General features: G+C 37.2%; 1 protein-coding gene across 2 annotated transcripts in view; it reads left to right on the top strand.

Moving 5' to 3' along the window:
* The window catches only part of rhbdl1 (rhomboid, veinlet-like 1 (Drosophila)), a 59,372-nt gene that overhangs the window by 24,832 nt on the left and 14,903 nt on the right, over positions 1 to 19,637 (top strand). The window lies entirely within an intron of this gene.

The raw sequence follows: 19,637 nt of genomic DNA, 5'->3' as shown, positions 1-19,637 counted from the left end.
CTTAAATAAAAAAAAAAGTAAAATTCCTAAAGTCCGAATGTATATTGACCTATTAAGACATTTAGAATTTTAATGAAACCTAATTGAATAGAAATTTGACTTCATGCAGCTATCTTAATTTATTTGAATCCCTTGGCCTGTTTTTTTATTTCATGCTTTTCTGTGCCCCCTTGAAAACATGCTGGCCCCCTCCTGGCCCCCCTGGTACATTTGGTCTAGAACCGCCACTGCTTGCAGGGCTTGCTGCTTTTTTTGGGCTCTCCACATATTCGCTGTTGCGATTTTAGTTTGGAAGTGAGTCAAAATATATATTCTACCCATAAAATCAAGTTCTAAAGGTATAGTGTAGGATGTTCTTTTTCCGGGTGGATCATCAAAATAAGTGGTCCTCCTAATTGTCAATCATTCTGGTGATATGTTTACGTAAGGTCGTCCTACGTGCTTGTCCTCATTTTCCCTTAGCTATGGTGAGTCTGACATAGTGGAAAAATTGCAAATCTTATTTTGGAAAGTAAGCTTGTATGAGCGATGCAAACAACAACTTTTAAACAGAGCTTGTTTGAGGAGAAATGGGCTCATGCACGCTCTTGCCCACGTTTAATAGGTGTTCCCTCTTGGGAGCGGGTACAGAGTTGTGCATGTGCATTGTTTTTTAAAAGTAGAGAGGGTGAGTCTTCTCAAAGATTTGTGAAAATCCTCCACTATACCTTTAAATAAACATACTTCTCATTGCAGTGCCGTAATTGACCTGAACTTAAATTTGAGTATAATTATTATGTTCAGGAAAAAATCCAGAGGAAATGTCCATCTGCCTCTTGCAAGGCTTGGTGAGTTGTTCACAGGGGTGGACATGAAACTCAAACCTAAACATATACTATGCTATATAAGTACAACTGTCGTCCTTTCTAACTGAAACTCTTTAAAAATGCTTTATTATAGAAATCTGAAATCTTAATCAGAAAAACTTTAAATGGCTCATTGCATCTTTCAGTAGGATCATGATCCAAATCAACAGAGAAATGTCTTAATGTTTTAGGGAATCTGAGTTAGGGTGAAGAGAAGAGAACATGGGAGACGTACCATGACTCCGATTGATCTAGAGGCAAAGACACAATTTCACAGATCCTTCTGTCTGTTTTCTCCAACTTTCTGAGATGCTCTAGGAGAAGAAGGACTTTCTGTCATGCAACGTGGTTTACATGGAGAGCAGACAGTATTGAATTGTGTGCATATCGATTTTGATCATAAAATTTTAATAAATTAATAATAAATTGATAAGATTTACTTAAATAAAACTTAGAAAACCAACCCAAGAAGAACTCTTGGAAAGAAATTACTTTCACTCTTGGGTGACAGGAAGAGATTTTAATAAAAGTAAAAAAAAAAAAAATGTAATTCTTCTTTCTGATTTGCTCTTAGTGGAGGGGGATGCTTTCTCTGTCTCCCTCCCCTGTCTGCCTCGCTTCAGCTCTGTGTCGTATCCTCTTTTGGAGTCTCTTTGTACATATCTTAAAAGACTGAATTGTGGATCTGGTCAGCTGGTCTCTCTATGCAACTGATCAAATGTTTTTGACGAGAGGACAGGGTAAGGGGGAACCCTCCCTGTTCAGACAGGGACCTTTTCTCCAGATACATAATGAATTCCCAGCAAAAAGGGAAGATTGTCTTCCTGCCGATGACTTCTGTCGAGGACGTAGAAAATGTGTGCATAACTAGTTTTTTGATAACAGGATTTCTGCTGTTTGTCATATTGTGGAATTTGGAAGACGTTAGCAGCTGTTTTGGTCATTCTTGGGTTGCCTGGCATGTAAGAGAGGATCTACAAGCTATAAACACTCAGACTGAGATGTTAAAGGGGAATGTTATGAATGCTGGCGTATCATAATGAATAAATTATAAACAGTTCAGTTTGTGCCTTCAAGTCGACTGTCCATAGGAAGATGTTACTTGGATATAATCTAACGGAATATCTTTAGAACAACTCCAAATGACGCAAAACTCATATGGGTGAGTAGAACATGATGTAATGACGGTTAATCAAGAGCCCAATGTAAAAAAAAAAAATAACAGCTTTAACCCTTTAAGGGAGCAGAATCGTTTGCTGGATGTGATCTTTGAACAGGATCATAGACTGGCTGAGGTTCCTGGACTCAGAGGTTAATTGGTATAATGAAGAAAGTTGTAAGTTTGGATCTGGCAGAATGGACCATCAATTTGTTCTATTCACCGTGTTGAGACACCAGCAAAAACTCTCAAGGTTGGCAAAAAAAATCATCAGCCAGCCTGACCCAAACAATCTGTTTCAGTCTGCAATCTGGTTTCCCACTGGCCTACAGAAGCCTTATTTACTCAACTTTCCCTGGATTAAATGTAAACATGATGCTATCCCCTCTGCCCCCCTCCCTTCCTTAAAGACATGGTCCATGTGCTGCCGGTCGATGAGCATTACACTACATCGTTCTATCAAGGACAATGGCCCCGGAAAAAGTGCTTCATTGACTTATTTTGCACACTCCACCATTCCCCCTGCAACATGCTTTGTTGTATCTGTGTTGTTTCTGAAGTTTTTTTGTTTTTGTTTTTTTGCAATTTCAAACTGTATCCTGCTAAGAAAAACTGTAAAATAAGATATTTTTCCCTCCCACTGGGAATCCGTACCCATTGTGATTTTATACCCTAACTGTAGGACAGGGCCTTTGATGTCAGCAAGGCCTCGGGCACCCTTTCCCCCCTATGTATAATATCTGTGTCTTGTCCTCTTGGACAGGCTGTAGTGAAACTGAATTTCCCTTTGGGATTAATAAATTGTTATTGAATTGAATTGAAAACTGCAGTTTTTTCTACTTCTCATATTGTTAGGTGTTGTAAGCTTGTGGTTTGTGGCGAAAAGCCACACAAAAGCTGCAGACGTTGTGTCGGTGCGTCTCAATACCACACATAAGGTGCAAACATTAAGTATAACTGAGCCTTGAGCAGGTAGCACAATGAGTACCAAGAAGTAAGGGAAGGATCCGTTAGGAAACAATGACCAGCAGTGGATTTAGATACTGAGAATGACACAGAGAGCAAGTGTGATAATGAGGGAATAATGAGGAGTAGCTGAAGAAGAAGGTAGGTAGAGAGGTGGTGAGAAGGACCCTTATAAACACAAAAGTGTCAGGGCTGTGTGTGTGAGTGGGAGTTTTGCATCTCTTCCAGAGAGGATCTTTGTGGAGAACCTGGGTATTCTACACAGGTGAAACTCATCAGTATCATCAGAGTGCTGGACTTTAAAGAGCAGCAGAGCCCTCACTCAGTGCTACTTTCTTGTTGTTTTGTTACTTTCTCAGTCTTGCTTCTCTCTGATATTTTCCCTTACAAATAAAATTTTTTTTTTTCAGTTTTTGTGTATTTTTCTGGATTTTCCCCTCAGTTGCCTGTTGTCTTTATTAAATCAGCAAAACTCACCTACCTGCTCTGCATTTGGGTCCTCAAAGCCTCCACCCAAACGGAAAAAAGGAGTCAAAGTAAGTTTCATGGAAACACCAAACCAAGGGGGAGAAATAAACTAGAATATAGAGGAAACAAAATTCAAGAAATTATAAAGAATCTAACATTAGATTAACAAAATAATAAACCAACACCTGGAGGACTTAGACAATAAGAAAGAAGATGGAGATGGAACATTAAAATATATGTATCAGTGGTAGTTTTCTATGTGAACAATTGTTTTATCATTAGATTTTTCCCTAGTGAATAAATTAACCTAAATCAAATGTTGGATTTTTCTAAATTCTTACCCTAAGATAATTTTTCTTCAAAAGAGATCTACCTCTACAATAAATAGGAGCGGGACAGAATACGGGATTAAAACAGAGAAATAAGAGGAATAAGTCTTTTTTTTTTCACAGAAAGCCAAACAGAAAAGGCTGTTTGTTTTCTTTGCTTTTGTTTGTGTGTTTTTCCAGATTGCTGCATATCTGTAGTGACCTACTTTATTTTGGGGTTTTCATTGTTTACTCCCTGTGCTCTGATTGTCTGTCTGACATGTTCCATTTACTGGTTTTGTTGGGACTAAAATACTGGTTACATTGGCAAAGTAAAACTGCAGGCGCTGTTTTCTTTTTTAACACAAGCACCTCCAGTGAAACAGCGAAATCCACCATCTTGTTTAGTAGTCAGACAAACTGATGTAAATACACAGTAAGTCAAGCTGAATGATTTTAGTTTTTTATTAACATGAAGCTCTAGCGAAAGTTCAATTGAAGAAACTCTGACTTACCTCACATCATCAGAAGCCGATCCGTCTCNGGGATCATCCCTATTCACATTCATCTACTCATGCATGTTAAAGCATAATTCAGCATGAATGTTCCTGCCGAGGTCTGAGCGCCAAAGACTATATTTTCTTATCAATAAATTCTTCTAATTATCTTTTCTCTCTGTGTGAGTTTTTCAGATTGAAATTCTGTTTCTATTCAGATCTGTGTTTTTAATAAGCTTAGATTCATAGCTAGAAGCGTCTTCGGTCAAATGATAGCATACAGGCTGCGTACATACAATTATATTTAAAATATTAAACCCGTGCTGAGAGGACGGCGTTCCAATACTTCATTCCTCCTCACTGGAACAATTCCTGACCTGTTTTTCATAAATCTATTTCAGCCTGTTATATGGCTGCTGTTGAAAAAAAGAATCATATTTTTCTACATTAATCACATCTCAGTAACATGATTGTCAAACTTCTCCCTCCATCTGACTAAAAATCCAAATTCCTTCTTCCTTCTCCTGGATCTCTGTCTACTAAAATATAGTTAAAGCAGCTCAGAACTCGGCGCCTCGCTTCCCTCTACAGTTGAATGAACACACACTGTTACTGCTCATGAATTATTAGGCCTTTGATTCATTCTAAGCATTGATGACAGCAAGAAAGTGAGCCAGCATGGAACCTACAGCAGAAGATCTGAGAGACTAATGCAGGGTTTTTTTTCTCTGCAGAATTAACTCACGTTTGAATTGCTGTTGCAGTTCGGAGATTTAAGCTGCAGCTTTAGAAGAACAGAAGGATAAAACATCGAGGGGATCATGCAAAGTTACAGTCAGAACCTCAGATCTGGGTGCTGAAAAATGATTCTCTTTAAATTCTTTACATGTGTCTTAATGTCCACTATAGAAATTAAACCCTCTGATTGATGTTCAATTTTACTTTACACAGCATTTAACATAAGTCAAATTCATTTTTACTTTTCATAGTTTTCATCATCTCAATCCTTGGGTCTTGTACAGATTTTCTATCAAATTTAAGGTAAGACTTTGACTAGGCCATTACAAAACATGTCAAAAACCAAAAGGAACCTGCTTGTAACATGTGTGAGCCTTTCCTATATAGTAAAATTATTGTAAAAGGGTAAAAAACACTGCAAGTGTATTAAGAAATACCTTGTGGACCAGGAAATGTTAAGCTTGGCTCATATCAGTTTGTCAGTGGTAAGTTTGGATCAACTTTACACCAAAACATGCACAGAGGGTTAAGTTCGGTCAGTCAGAGATCCCAATGCTGATCATTTATAACAATCTTTTAGATAATGTTATGAAAAGCTTTGTGTTTGTCTTGAAAAGAGATCACTTGGTACAAACTCTTTAAATAGAGCTTCATACTGTATATTTATTAAATACCCATGAGACATGACAACTTTTTTTTTTATAGAAATTGTAATACTACTCATATCAGAGAAGTTGCTTTTGACCTATAGGTGGTTACGCTTACCAACCAGGCTCACCTCTCATGAAGTGGCCCCGATTCACAGTTAGAGAAGCATTTTATACAACTCCAGTATCCCACATCATTACATCATTCGCGTTTGCAGATGAGGAGACATCCATGGTTCCAGCCTTATCAAAATATTACACTTTGTTCTTAGATCAAGGACACCGCTCTCATTCCATTCTTAAATCTTTGCCATGTACAGAATGAAGATTAGAACTTTATAGCTGGACAGAGGAACTGTCCTAATTAATTTAACTACATAGGAAAAAAATTTGTTCTGACATGCAGCAGGCAGGTAATATGAGGGTGTAATAGACTCACACATCATCAATGATAATTATCCTAATAATAATATCTAGATAGAACATCCTGATTTTTCTATTCCTATCGTCTGGGATGTTCTTTAAGGGATTTCAAGGCCTTCTGTTTTATTTCAGTAGCTCATTGTTGTCTAATTCTTAGACGATCAAACCCTTAGAGAACGCTGGAAAGACATTACATTTGTTCCTGGTTGTTTTTTAGCAGCAGCAAAGCAGGATCCTATCTGGAGGTTTGTTTTTTTCTTTTCTGACATAAGAACCTACTCCAGGTGCGGCATGTATTGCAACAGTTTGTTTCTCAGAAGTCAACATTTCTTTGCTGCCCGACACTATAAATTATCCGTAGTCTATATTATGATTCATTTTTCCTTGACCCCACTATTTTTGGCCTATGGCTCACTCATGTTTTTATTCATGAAGCCTTATTTTTGCTCATAAGTTCTATAATGTGGCTTTGCAGGCTTGTTACTTGTTATTTTTGTAGGTCACATGGCTTTCAAGTTATAGCTGCACTCAATGGGTGGAAATATGGAGCACTGTGCTGCAGGTATTATGCATTTTTCTGTTTGGTGTAACTTTGCTAGAAGGACTTTTCCAGCAGGAACTGCTTTAAAAAACAGGAAAAGATCCATCTTTTGAAGATTCTTTATATAATATGAAAGTATTAAACTATTTTCATAATCGTATGTAGTTCAAAAGCATAAACGCATATCTCTGTGGGAAACATATCAAAAAATATCAACCAGAGGCGGTTTTATAAATCTTGGCTCTAGTCTGGTGTAGCACCTCTTTACTGTTCTGTGTTAGCTGAGAATAAAGAGCGACTTTGGACGGTTTGTCCTTGAGTCTGTGCTGACAAAAGGAACAGTTCTGTAATTACTTTTCAGCGGTGCCGTTGCAGACCTTGGTCCTTGTCCTTGTTCATTATGATTCCACTCAGTGGTCCTTCAGAGCTCTGCAGCACAGAGAGGATGAAGAGCTCCACTTGTGCTGCAGAACAGCTTGACTCAGAGTTTCTGTCCTTATGGACAAGATGCATCTTGATTGTTATGCAGAGTTAAATCTTTCCTGAGCTTCACATTAAATACATAAGAGTGGGTTCATTTTTTGTTATGCTCTTCTCATTTCTTCTGCATTTAAGATTTCTTCGCTAAAGTCATAAATTCTTGAGTGTCTCTATCTGTTGCCAAAACATCATGTTTTTCCTCATATCCCAGCGTTCGCCTCAGGGCGTTTACCTCCTTTCCCACCTCACGCCTTTGAAAATCCAAATCATTCTAAAGAGCGAAAGAAGCATCTGCAAATCTGCTTTGCTCAGCGTAGATATGAGTGTGATATTTTTCTTCCTGTTTTGGTGCCTGTCAGCATTTGTTCTGCAGCCTTTAATGTGACACAGCGTAGAGTATGGGGCAAAGCTTTCACTCTGAATTATCAGATTTTTTTTTGTCATCCAGTTTATATTTAAAAGCGGAAGCGCCGTTGGCTCCGAAAAGAGCTCACGACTTCATAATGAGACAAAGAAAAATCTGTAATCAAGCATGAAGATCCCTCAACAGAAAATTAGAGCTGTAACCAAACATATCTACTGCTTTGTAGATGATGATCACCCTTTATTTTAGTGTACTGATGCGCAAGTAATTAAGTCTTTTGTTAGATTTTTATGAATAAATAACTATATTAAAACAGTGATACATTTTTATTACATGTCTACTAAAGGACTTGTTGATAATTCATCATCTGCTTTGCACTTTGCTTTAAAAGCCATAACATTTGCTGATTATTCCCCTGCAACTACAGTTGCAGGTTCACATAATGCAGACAGTTAATTACCTTATCAGTAAATACAGTCTCTCTTTGTTGATTAACATCATGTTAAATGTTGATAAGGGCTTTAATAGATACTTTAGAAAAACCTTTTAAAAAACAAGGCCTATAGTTGTTTTTTTAAGCATAGAACATGAACATTTTAAATAATTTGTTAGCCATAAAAATGTTGTCTTTATTGCTTGCTTTTGATGCAGTTTAAATAAAGTCAATTGTTCATCAACAACAGTTAAGTCAAGAACTGCATGGTGATCAGTTGATGCTTGGATTGTTACTGATGGCAGTGGGATAAGATAGTTTTGAATTAAGAAATCCTAATCTTCTTAGATTACATTTTCTTATCTAAAAATTAGATTTTCAGCTTGAACATATGTTATGTAATTGTTATTTTCACAATTGTATTTAAACCCAGACAGGGCTTCATATTAACTTCTATTCCTCTTGGTAATTGCATTTATGCTAACCCTAACTATAGCCATGGTTGCAGTGAAATGCAGTGAATTGTTTCAGTTGGACACCGGTAATTGAATATCTTTTACCAAACTTGATTATTTTACTTGACAAGAAATAAAATAAATGCATTAAGTTGGAAAAATTCTGTTCAACTAGTTGTTACTAATTAGAGCAACTGATTTAAAGCTACAGTGTGTAACTTTTAGCGACATCTAGCGGTCAGACTGCAGACTGCAGCAACATGAACATCTCCCCCCCCACCGCTTCTCCCCCCCAACAGTACGGCGAGCGTTACGGGACAAAATGTCTTCCATGACATCCGCATCACCTACCTTCTTAAGTGATGAGGTTTGTTTACATAGATAATTTTACAGATAGTATTTCATTAGTCTGTGTAGGGTATAGATTTCATGTAGACTTAAGATAATAAATATACCCGTTATTTTTTCTACATTGTTGTGACGTTTTGGCGATCTCGCAATCGCTAGTTTGTTGGCTCTGCGCTGCCGTAGCGCAAAGATGTCTGCCTCCATGGCTGCGAGACCCGCTCCTATGTAATTATAAATAACGAATTCTAAGGCAACGCAAATATTAAGGTTAAGAGGCTGAGCTCGTAGATGATGATAAATAACATAGTTATGTATAATATATTACATTTCTGACTGTATATCCCTGTAATTATTACACACTGTAGCTTTAAGTAGAGCTATATTCTCCTTTTAGATTGCATTTCTTGTGTCTTTCTCGCCACTTAAAGATTTTGCTTTTGTTCCCATGAGGCCTATTTGTCTTCAGGTCAGTGAATATATCAGAATCCTACAAAAATATTAACAAGTACACACAGACATATGCTAATGTGGATCATCAGTCAAAAGACAGAAGATACACGAGGGGGGACTGGGATTAGTAATGGAAAGGTGAGAAATGACTCCTTGTTGGTATAACTCCACTGTTGCAAGCTAATTAACGGTGACATTACTGAGAAGCACCATTCCTGGTCACATTTTCTGTTTAAGCCTTCAGCATTTGATTAATGTGGCCAAGGTATCAGGCAGCGGGACTGCTGTATTGTCAAGTTTCTGCTGCAAACAGTTAAAATGTCTTAATTTAGTTCTCTATTAAATTTCAAAAAGAGCTCCAAGTCCTCACATTTCTAACAGTTGTGTCCATATTCCTCTTAGATAAATGGAGATAGTTTGATAAATGCTCAGAGCACATGTTGAGGAGAGGTAAATAGATTATATCTGCTGTTAGTGAGTAGATGGACTTGGTGCCTGGCCAAAAGAGGCTTTCTGAAGTCCTTTCACTGATGTTTAATGTTTAGTTGAGACACAGAGGCTGCACAGCTTGTCATGCTCTGATTGTTCTGTTATGTCTAAAAGGCTTAAAATGAATCTCTGGGAAGGATTTTTATAGTTGTAGTTTTTTTCCCCCGTTTTGATTCACTTACTTTATGCAAACATTGATTCAAATTCATGATGTATGTAAGTCACTATTATATTTACAAGCGATACAAATTCCTCAATGCTTAGGAATGAAAGTTTGATTTAAATGGCAACAGTCTTGACTTATTTAGCCAGTAAACTGAGTAAAGTCATGCTTGCTGTTTATTTCAATGTGATTTCATCTATGTGAGGAAATATGCCAACAGTCGAGGTATTTTTATCTTTTCATGTCAAGAAAACAAGTTCATTTTGTTGAGACAAGAACCATTGTTTTTCTCCTGATCTCCTGATGATTACCTAAATGATTCTTTTATCAGACTCAGTTTTATCCTTCAGCAGCTCTGTCATGAGGCATAGTGATGATCTCCGACAGTGAGACATTTCTACCCTGAATCCCACAATGCCTGTCCTTATTTCTAACTATTGTTTTGTTTCGGCTTCAAATTCATTTCCAGTAATCATGAAAAAACAACAGCCTCTAAGTAAGCAGCTTTGATTTAAAAAAAAACACTCAGATCATAAAGTGTATTTTTTATTTTTATTATAAGTAAAACTAGATTTTTTTTATTACTAAAATGAGTTTAATTATATTTCTGTTGATAAAAATGACAAATTGAAACTAAAATACAAAATTATTTAAAACATAGGAGGCATTAATACTTTGCCGTCGTACAAAGTTTCACATTTTGTTATGCTGCAGCCACACTTTTAAAAGTATTTCATAAGGATTATGTGTTATAGACCAACTCAAAGTAGTTTGTCATTTAGCCCCCTTCACTTGAGATAAAGTTGTGTAAATGTTTAAATTGTGCTGATAGGGGAGGCTGACAGGAGGCCCTTTTTAGGTCTGGAGGAGCTACAAAGTTACAAAGCTCAGGTGGGAGAATCTGTTGTATAAGAAGACAAATTTGCAGTTTGTAATTAGGCATGCAAGGCCATGCACACTGCAAATGGGAACAAGCCTTTGTCGGATGAGGGCATGCATAAACCTACTTACGTGTAATTATCATTATTTTATTATGAATATTTATTTTTTAAATATATAATAATTTAATGTTCTAATCAAAATCATTCACAACAACAGATGTTTTATGTACAATAGATAATTGTGATTAAGGGTCATTAGTCTTTAATGGTTACGATTAACAATTGGATTATCAGCTAACAACAATTAACTCCATTTACCTGCATTTATGGTTGCTTGAACCAGTTGTGTTTAAACACTAGAAACAATAAAGACTTTAATTTGTAACTATCACTGCCAATTATTAACCATTAACCTAACAACATTTATTGTGGTGGCACACGACCCATTTTATCTATTCTGAAAATTATCAAACACAATAATTTTTTTGTGGAAACCACTTCAAAACTATTTAAAGAAGAACGCAGATTAGCGGAGTCAATAAAACGGTAAATCATCAATCAGACTAATGGTGCTTCCTTCTCTGCAGGTATCTTCTTGAAGGTTTTTTAAAATAGCCCATCTGGGATGATTTTCATAGTTCTTCAGGATGTTGTTCTCTCATCTTCCCTCTGTTGGTGGTGGGAATGGTTTCTGCTCATGTCTGGAGGGTTCTGATGTTATCTAGTGTATTGTATATTCACAAACCCACTAAAATATATAATAATAATGTGCAAAACTAAACCTTAGATTTACTTATTATTAATCTGGCTTCCCATTTTAGGTAGGATGGGAGAAAGGAAAGTTAAAAATTACAACTCTCCATCTACTAATCCACTTATGTTGCAACCCCAACCTGGGGCCATGCTATGTGAATCTTAATCAAACATGAGTAACTGAACTTAACCTTGAAGAAAACTCCCTCAACTACTAGCTTGAAGAACAGGTACTTTCTCTGTGCTTTAAAGGGAATTGGGATGCTTCTTGAACGCATCCCTTCGAAGGTTTCCAAGGCATTTTCCTTTGGGAGGAGACTCCAGCCCCGATCCAAAACATGCTGAAGAAACTCTACATCCCTGTTTGCCCCTGTTTAGCTCGGGACTCTGCAGAATCTATTGATGGGAAAAATGTTTTCTACCTTTGTCCGTAGAGCTGTAACTATTGTGACCTAGTCTCAGATAAAGACTAAAGTGCAGCTGTTATTCAAGCAACATTTATACCGAACCCTATGATTCAAAATAAAACCTCATAGTGATTAATCTGTTATTTGTTCGAATATGGCTGTATTCTTCAATGCATCAATGACCAAACAAAGTTAGTGAGGTGAGAGATGAATGAAAATATAAAAGAGGGCAGGAGATAAAGGAAACTAAGCTGAAATTATTGTGGACACTGTAGGAAGGTGACTCTGGTCTCTGGCTTTCTGACTTTGACTCTAACTCATATTGACCTCTGCTGTGATTGGCTGAAGGTGGATGTGGGACTGTGTGGAGAGCAGTCGGCCACTTTGAAAGATGAATGGTCCTTTGTGTTTGTTGTTGTTGCTTTCTGAATATCAATTATTTCCTGCTAGATGTGACATTGGCGACATGCTGGTGGACTGTGTGGCTGTGGTATTGCTGTAGTGCCTCATGCACTATTGTCAGATATCTGTGTTTGGAGCCACTGTTTACATGGATGCATAGGATTCGATGAGTGAGACCTCTTGAATTCTATGAAGCTTCTGGTTCTGATGTACTCCCTGGGGGCCTAACTGAGCTGAGAGTGGGGAAGCAGGGTGACCTTGGCATGTTGTAGAGCCTACCAGCGTGATTATGATAATTCCCAATCCCCCTCCTCCATCTAACCCACAGCCAACCCCTCCTGGTGGTGACACCAAGCTCACTTCCTCTGCATTTGTCTCCTGCTATGTTGATCAAGGGATCCCACACAGCCTGCTAAACTATAGCCTTTGATTTTAAATCTGTTTTCTTGTGTTGGCTTAATACAGAATAGGAAACCAATACCGGTAAGTACAAAAAACTACAAAAAATGCTTGTTTTTCCAGACTTTATTCCTATCCTGTCTAAATGCTGAGTCATTCCTTCCTTTCTTTTTTAATTCTGCCATTCATCCTAATTTCCTTTTTTCACTCTGTCGTTCCCTGTTATGTTATGATTTCATTGTACCCTTCTGTCATTCCTTCATTCCTTCTTTCCTATCTCCCTATCCTATTGGCCTCTACGGGTGTGGGTAAAAAAATCGGTTTAGTGATATATTGCGATTTTTGGGTGCCCGATTTAATCTGGATTTTTTTAGTTCCTAATATTGATTTTAAAAAAAACAAAAAAACAATTTATTTAAAACAATGACGTAAATGGGCTACCTCTGCACTGCCAATCTGGCAGATTGAGTTGTGCAGCGCGGCACCATATCTGTAGTTGAGGCAGTTACAGTGGAAGACGTGGACTGAGTCAAACCCCAAACAACATGGATACCAAAATAACTTAATGATCAACCTTCTCATGAAAATATACAGCACTTGCTTTTTTTATCTATACATTTAATTGTGATAGCTGGGAAAAACATCACAATATATAGTGATATCACAATATTGTGATAATATTGTATCGTGGCCCAAGTATCGTGACACGTATCGTATCACAACACCCATGCCAATAATCACCCCTATTGCCCTCCATTCCTTCCCTTTGTCTTCCCCTTCTTTCTTCTTTTTGGCCTCTCTTTGCATCTTTTCTCCTGGTTTCTTCCTCTCTTGCTTTGATACCCTCTTAAGGGCTATGGATACTCCCGCCACAGCATGTCACAGGTTTGACGCAGATATTTTTGATTTATGCCCAATTTTGAAGTGTGGTCTGCGTAGGATTGTGGGTGTCCGTGTGTCGGTTTGATGAGCTTGTTCGCGGTCTACAACCCCTCATCCAACACCAGATCACACACAGTTCACCCGTGAGTGTTTCCCAAAGACTGGCAGTGGCACTGCGTGTTTTGACTTCGGGTGCAAACCAACAAACCGTCGCACAGAGCTACAGACTAGCATTTTGCATGGTGTCTGGGATAGTGTCGTAGGTGTGCCAGGCGTTGTGGACGGCACTACAGCCAGAGTTTCTGCCATTAGGTACCAAACAGGAAATACGTATAGTCTAGAGCGAATGTAGAACTAACCAGTCAGAGGCCTCGTTTCTCTCCTCCCTGCATCACTATCTGCGACGCTATCTGTAGCACTGTCTTCGGTCACCTACAATTTTGGGGAGGTACACCAAAGTGTCCGTGGAGGGGTGGGGGGCGGGGGTTGCATATCTGCGTTAACAGCGACACACACATAGACGACCTGGTTTCTGAGCATAAACCAAGGTTTTAACTTAGCTCAATTGCTGCAATTGGTAAGTAATTGAATTTAGGTTACCCATCTGAATTATTTGGAAATAGTTTGACTTGACAACTTTTAAACTTATCAAATTAGGTTAGATTAACTTATTTCTGTTACTTGGTACCAGCTAAAGCAATTCATTTGAGATGGAGTTGCATTATTTTAAGCTACCTTCCATCTTTCCTAAATCTGTGACCTTTTGCACCTTTCATTCTTGTTTCTTTCATTTCTCCCTTCCTTGTTTCCTTCCCTTCCTTCACTAATTGTTTTTTTTCCTTTCCCTTTTTCCTTTTTTTAATTAATTAATGCCTTCTTTAATCCACCGTTTATTTGTCTATCCTTGCTTCCTTGCTTACCTTTATCCAGTTTAATTTTTTTTCCCAATTCATTGTAGAAATCTTCAATAAATTTCGAGAAAGTATTGTGATGACTTTACAGTTAAAAATATAAAAGGACTAAAACACCAGAAAGCTGAAATAAGAAAAAAAAACTGTTGGGAACTTTGATGATAAAACCACCAGATATGTTGGAGGTAGTAGTTTTCAGGTTTTCTGCTAAAGCCTTTCACACTCAGCTCAGCTGATTTACTGCAGCAGTTAGTTTCAAGGTCTTCTGGAGAAGAAACGCGTCATGCTCTCCGTCGCCAACATAACCTTGAGCATCAGGGGACAAAGAAAAGATTTCTGGTTTATTTTTTATTTTTTGCTGAAAAATTTGATTAAATTAAATAATTTCTTACCAAGGTGAGCTGTTTGGGTTACTAAGCATATTTGTCACGACCAGTTAAATCACGACTTTTCAGTAGCTGTGGGTAGCAGTTTGGTCGTGGGAACAATGCTTAAGAGCCCAAAGAGCTCAGCTTGGATATAAATGATCAATCCACCAAATAAAACCATTCATTTTGTTTTATAACATGTTCATTTCCACTTTAATTATTTTTAGATATAATGGCTCCTTTGCTAAAACACAATCTTGTTCTCTCCAAAAATTGTTTTTCTTTTCTTCCTGACTCTACTTAGTAGGCTCCTCTCCAAGCTTGCAGGAGACTATTGATTTTTCCTGATGCCCCTGGGGGTCCAGGGTTGCATGGATATCATCATGTTGCCCCTCATCTGTACATGTTGGACACATCTGATAACTCTAAAATCTCAAAGGAAGCAGAAGGTGAAGTTTGCATACAGGAACCACAGTAGTTCACTGTAAACATGATTGATTCTTTCTAAACCTCCAGGCACAAGAAATGCTGCTACTTAGTTCCCCTCTGCTGTTTTCTATTTTTTTGTTTTTGATATAGAAATGTATCCTGCTGATTTGTTATGTTTTAAATTTATGATCTGTGCTGTTGCTTTTATTTGTTTCTCCTTGTCTCTGCAACAAAGGCTGTGCAAATCTGCAGCTGCATAGTGTTTTATCACTTTGATAATAATAATAATCTTTTGAATGCTGAGCAGCTTGATAAATGAAAATATTCTTACACCCACATTGTTTTACCGTGGTGCTCCACCATGTCCCTCTTACATGATGCAGTTAAATAGACTCAGGATAATTGCTATTAGATTTATTTGTTTGCATATAGTTTACCTTCTTTTACTTTTTCCTTTATTTAACTTGACCTGGCAATGCATTGCAAAATCATTTCTTCATCTTAAATTTCTTTACATTTTGTTAATTTTGGCATGTTGGATGTTTTGAAAAGTCAGTTAGTTTTACCCCTCTGGAGGGCATTCAGAGCAGAGGGATAACCAGACACTCCCACTAAAGAAATTGTAGCCTTTTTTGAATACAACAAAATTAAGTGTTTCTCTGCAAATTGTAGCAACCAGAGGCAAAGAGGAAATTACAATTTTTATTATAAAATGGTCTTCTTCCTGAACCAGAGGGAGTCAATCGAGGAATTACAGAAAATATGGTTGTCTTAAAAAAATAACAATAGAGTGTAACATATTTCACCTCTATGCAATATCTGCCTCTGCTAACATTTTATATCAGGTTCATCTCCATTTTTGTTACTTTAATTTTTCCTGTAGAAAGAGGGTTTAGACTTCACCAATCCAGTGCTTGGCCTAAATCAGTATCTCGGACTACAGATTATATTTTTATAAATAGGAGCTTAACTTCTGTTTTCTTATCAATTATAATTTGATTTTAGATAATGTATAAGTTGAGTAAAAACAGCAACTATAAAATGTAGCCGTGTCGCATGTAGCTTACAGACAAGGTATAGGTTTTTAAATTGAAAGCTAATTTTTGGGAGCTCTCACCTACATCTAAGAAAAGAAAATCATATTGCCTTTATATATGTGTATATATATGTGTATATATATATATATATATATATATATATATATATATATATATATATATATATATTGTTATACATGTTGCTACTTCTTTGGTATGTAGTCTCGGCCTACTGCGTTACCTGAATTACCTTTTTCTTTTTTTTTTTCTTTTTCTTTTTTAATAATGACCTCCAAGCAGCAAGGAAGCCACTAGTAACTCTGAAGAAGCTGGATCTGTTCTTGAGGGAGAACCTGTTGAATCTGGTCTATATGGATGAGTGAGAAAGACATTAGAGGCAGTTATTAAAGGCCATGTTTGCCACAAAGGAGACACAGCAAACATACAGAAGATTGTACTCAGAGACTTAAATGTAATTTTTTTGCTTATGTGCAAAACATCATCTTCCCCATCGGTAAGAAGCAAATGGGATTCGTTGTTACCGTAAGAACAAAACCATGTATTCGGAGCCCAGATGCATTGTTTTCCCTGAAAAAAAAATCTTGAAAATGAATTAATACTTTTGCAGAAGCAAAATATTTAAATTAAACCTTTATAATTGTGCAGGTCTTTCTAGCCAGGAAGATATTTGCACATTAAAAGAAACCCAAAATGGATGGCATTCTTGGTAAGTCCTATAGAATTATTTAACTGAAGCATTTTTTATTTCTATTCAACTTTGGGTTAAAACATGACATGGACATGCCAGGCTACAAAGTCACGAGGACAGTTACAGTAAAATAAACTGCAAGTCATTTCCTCCAGTATTTCAGTTTTAAAGGTTTTCTCCACCATCGCTTAGCAACAACCTATTAAGGCCTAATGCTTTAAAACCTTGAAGTTTGGCTTAAAGTAGTCGTTTCTAAACTCTCAGCTATCAGCCCTGAACACAGCAGTGATGCTGACTCTGGTTGACTATAGCTCACTGCTTAACCAATTGAACAAGGACAAATTGACAAAACAAACATCCTGAAGCATATCCTGCCACCTCAAACATGAAATACACTTTTGCTTTGATATATATAGCAATAAAAGTGAAACTTGTATTTCCTCTTGAGAGGCCTGCCTTTTGTTTACCAGAGAGGGAACGTTTCCACACATGAAAACACAGACAGCATTCTGCCTTCATGTCTTCCTCTTGTCTCTGTCTACCTACCGTTGATAGATGCAGGAAAGAATGATGGACACAAACTAAATGAGGAATTATTACCTCAGAGGTTTGATTTTCAACCTGGTAGTTAATTAAATGTGACAGCAGCTTTCTTTCATGGCTGTATGAGTAACAAAAGTAAATTTCAACATCGTCTAAAAGGTTTGATTATTGATCTATTCAAATGCATTTGAGGATTTGAGACATTTGAAACGTTTTCTGCGACTGTTTCTGTGTTATATGAGAGATGTTGGCTACGTGTTCCCTTATTTCTCTGTTTGTTGTCATGGAGTACAGCTCATGTCAGTTTAGTTTAAAAGTTGCAGCTCAATGAAATAAAAAATGTATTTATACATTGCTAATTCCCAGCTCATCAAATCATACCCACAGACTCGTCAGACAGTTTTCTGTCAAAGGAAACCCAGCTGACAAAATTAAGTCATTGAGTTAATAAAATTCACTCACTCACAAATGAGGACGTAACAGTAGACATTCGCTTGCATCGTCGTTGACTCTGCAGGAAGCCCTTACAACAAGCAAGCATGCAACGACAGTGGAATGGAAAAGCTCTGTTTTAACAGGAGGAAATGTCCAGCAGAATCAGGCGCAGTGTGAGGGGCCTCCTGCCGAAGCCAACTGGGGTTTAAAAAGAGAGAAGCAGACACACAAAAGAACCAACTAAAAAAGCTAACCCTTTGATGCATATTGATCACTACAGATTACAGCTGTTTCAAAGTGTTTTTTTATTTATTTTTTATTCATATGCATTCAATAAAGGGCACTTATGCATATAGTCCAATCTAGTGGAAGCTATTGCATCATCCTACAGAAAAACCCCATTTGTTGATGATTACAATGAAAAAAAAAAGTCACTAAAAAAAAAGATAGCTGACATACAGGGAAAAAGACCAAACACTTCGACTATTTCAGTTGTAACAGGGGAGTAGAGAAACCACCATTCCAACAGAATGCCATGTTACAACTGTAAAACTAAATCACAACTATATATATGCAAAGGATATTAACGTAATCCTTTTTGATTTTCCTTTCCTTTAGTCTAAATCACTGTATCTATGCAGCATGGCTTAGATGCATTACTCTGGTTGTGCTGGGATGTTCAGGCAGCCACTGCTGCTTTGATTGTTCGCTTGGCTCAGGTGTTTTCTTTTGGCAAAAACCAACAGATTCTCTACAAGGTTTAGGTGAAGGAAATTTTCTGACTAAACACAAACAGTGATTGAAACAGGTTCTGGTACCTTTTGCAGTGTGGGAAGATACCAACTTCTGCTAGAAATTAAGTCAGCATCCTGGAGAGGAGAAGCATCAGGGGCTGGAGAATTATTAGATGGACGCATCTTCTATCTTTGAACTACTACACTTTTTCCTTCCACTTAACTTTTCATCAGTATGTCTGTATATAGCTCTTTGTGAATCATTAGATTTTTTTATTTGTTTTTATCTGGTTTACCATCCTTAAAGAAAAAAGACTATCTAGAACGATGGTCAAGGGAGGAATCATCCCCATTCTGCAATTAAAAATAATTTTTTTATATATGTATTCTTCTTATCGAAACTTAACAATGGTAATTTAATAAGTTATTTGTGTGTATATCCTTCCATTTGTATTTTATACTAGTTTTAAAAGAAAAATAATATATTTTCAGCTGCATTTATTGATGTAGATCGATTGGTAAAAAAAGAAGCCCAAAGCTCCTCAATCTCACAGTCAGGATGACCCTGTTGGATACAGCTGCAGGATCTGTCAGCATGAGCGCAGCCACAGTGTGTCACAGCTCCTCATAAACTCACTCTCTCCAACAGTTGCCCCCCGCTTCTAATTTGTGCTTAGTAAATAAATCTGGTCTGGCGTTTCCTAAGTTTATTAGCCAGCAGAGACAGTGCTGTGACTGCATAAGTGCTGACGGCAGCGCGTCTCTGTGCCTGGGCGCAGGATTAAATGCATTTCTGAAGCACTTGTGTACAAACAGAGAAGCAAAGCTTGAAAGAAAACATCATCAGTGGTTGAGCTGAAGGTTTCTTCTCTCTGATGTCATCTAAACCAAGAAAAATTAACTGCTATATCAAAATATCGCTCTTTTTTAAAATGCTTTGACAGATAAAATCTAAATGAGTTTATAACTTTTT

The sequence above is a fragment of the Cyprinodon variegatus genome, unplaced genomic scaffold (genome assembly GCF_000732505.1).
Source record: "Cyprinodon variegatus isolate N-32 unplaced genomic scaffold, C_variegatus-1.0 Scaffold113, whole genome shotgun sequence".
Classification (NCBI taxonomy): Eukaryota; Metazoa; Chordata; class Actinopteri; order Cyprinodontiformes; family Cyprinodontidae; genus Cyprinodon; species Cyprinodon variegatus.
The sequence above is the reverse complement of the archived record's forward strand: the minus strand, read 5'-3'. Positions and strand labels throughout refer to the sequence as shown.